Source organism: Asparagus officinalis, chromosome 7, assembly GCF_001876935.1.
Source record: "Asparagus officinalis chromosome 7, Aspof.V1, whole genome shotgun sequence".
NCBI classification, from domain to species: Eukaryota; Viridiplantae; Streptophyta; class Magnoliopsida; order Asparagales; family Asparagaceae; genus Asparagus; species Asparagus officinalis.
Genome location: NC_033800.1, coordinates 14,995,707 through 14,998,420, shown reverse-complemented (window position 1 = coordinate 14,998,420; position 2,714 = coordinate 14,995,707).

The window sequence follows — 2,714 nt, the reverse complement described above, 5'->3', positions numbered from 1 at the left end:
ATCCTACCCCCCTTAAAACAAATTCCGTCCTCGGAATTAAACCCAAGGACAGAGATATGGAACAAGAGTTGATACTCGTAAATCAACGAGACAAGAAACAATGAGAAGCTCCAGAGTCAAGGGTGATAAAGCAAGAATGGAAGAACAAGAACTTTACCTAGTATAGAAGGAAAATACATCTAAACTAGCACTCATAAATAATTCCTATCATAATATCATAAGGCAATGCGGAATAAGAAAGTTCATACGCAAATAAAACTAAGAATAAACTATTCTTACCGGTGATAACTTGATTGTTCTCCTCAGCTTCCACAACTGACATCGTGAACATCTGACGAGGTGGTTGCTGCCTTCGCGCTTCCGGATAAACCTGCTGCTGTTGAGGAAGAGGGTCTGCTCGAGGGTTGGGTCTGTGCTGAGCTGGAGCTGCTGAGTCTGATCGAGGTGGAGCTGGAAGAGCTGCTCGAACTGGAGGTGGGGACAAACGGGCTTGCTGTCGCTGCGGACAGTCCTGGCTGACATGGTCGGGGGACCCACAGATGTAGCACAGATTAAGAAGCTTGCGGCATTCATGCTGAGTATGTCCAGTGTAGTTACAAAAGGAACACCGCACAGATGGCTGGTTGCGAGTCTGCACTCCAGGGCGCTGATAGGGATGCACATGAGGAAGTGGCTGGCGCTGAGAAAACTGATGTCGCTGCGAATTCTGCTGCTGCCTCGAAGGTGAACGCTCGATATTCCGGACTGGAGCCGCTGGTGTCCTGCTCTGAATCACGTGTGAGTCCTTAGGTTCCTTATGCACGCTCTCAATCTCGCGTGCTGCATCCAGTACTGCATCGTGCGTCGCAAGTGCTCTACCAGCTAAAGCAAACCTGATATACTTATCCATGCCCTTCTGAAACTGATGCCTCCTGATCGTCGGGTCTGTAACCAAGTGTGGAGCGTATCGGCTCAGAGAAGAAAACTCGGCCTCGTACTCATCAACGGTTCGCCCTCCTTGCTTGAGCTCCACAAATCTTCGCAAAAGCTCGTCCCGAGCTGACTGAGGGAAGTCGCAAAAGCTCGTCTCGAGCTGACTGAGGGAAATACTTCCTATTGAAGCGTTCGGTGAACGCCTCCCACAAGATGGGCCTCTCCAAATGAGTCTTCTCTGCAGTCCACCAAATCCGAGCGGTGTCGGTGAGCTGAATATCCATGAGGTCCACCCATTCAGCATGGGGGATGCGGGTCACCGTGAGAATAGTCTCCGTGACCTTGAGAAACTCCTCTGCTGCTAAAGGTCCTTCGGCACCGGAGAAGGAAGGAGGCCGCATATACCGGAACTCCCTGACGCTAGACTCTGGACGAGGGGGAGGCTGGGGCTGCGGCTCCCTGTGAAGCTGTCCCGCCAAGTGCTGCTGATTGGTAACCAATCCCTGAATCATCGCCAGAAGTTGGCTCGGGTCCACTTCAGGCTGCGGGACACTGCTACTAGACGGGTTATCGTTACTACGAGTACCCACCATGATTCTGAAGGAAAACGAGGATCAAAGAATTAGAGTTAAAATCAAAACAATATATTAGAAAATAGGAGTTAAAACATAGTTATTAAGATAATAGTATAAGAAATCAATTGTAGTCTAAAATAATTATATAAGAACTTAATTGTAGTCTTACGGATGAAATATGATATGTATCTAAATTGTCTACCATATCCTTACTAGTGAGGACTCGGGACCGTGACCTGTTGTTAAGGAGGTAATTTGTCACGCCCCGCTTCCCAAAATACCAGGGAACCGGGACGTGAACAAGCCCGCGACGTATTAGATTGAGATGAAATATACTCTACTTTTTTTCTCTTTTCTTTTCTTCTCAATCCAATACGCTAAGCGTCTGGAAATAAGTACAATACGAAGTCACAGGTCCCCGATCACACATAGCAAGAATATAAAGACAACCCAGAATAAAAATAGACATATCATCAATGGTAAATCATCCCAGACATAAAATATGGGTCCAACATACCTTTATTACAAAACGGTCCAACTAAAATATAAAAATACATAGTCCAACAAATAAAGGGAAGTACTATAAAAGAACTAAATCTCTCAAAATACTAAAAGAGAAATACTGCATAAATAATCTAATATCCCTCAACAACTACAGAAAAAATGTCTAAGCTCCTGCTTGCTCTTCTGCTCCATCTGGAACACACTCCGGCTGCAAGACATCTCCATACTGGACCTGTCCGTCATCTAAATCTGACGTACACCAGAGAAAACAGGTGTACGTCAGGTGTATGGCACACAGCAAGATCCCAAAAGGAAGAATGGAACGGTCGTGCAACCAATGCAATAATGGTAATAACAATAATAAAAGCATGGAACTGGAAAACTAATAATCTAAAGAAATCATCCAAATATCAAAGTCATACAACTAGATGGAATTGATACTTAAAAATCTACAACTCGAGACGTAGTACGTCGAGCGAAATAATCCAAACAAGGAAACCCTCATGTATATACCATATGTCTCAAATTATAGATGATTAAATATTAACCCCAATCTATGTATGAAAAGAAAACAACTAGCCATCCTACACAGGTCACTGGTCTACCTCTCACATATAGTCAAAACTCATATTCATGAATAACCGGTTGTTCACAAATCATCCACATGTAACGGTTCACTGCCCCCTCAGACCCACCCCAGTGCTACACAGGAATTTCACTGGT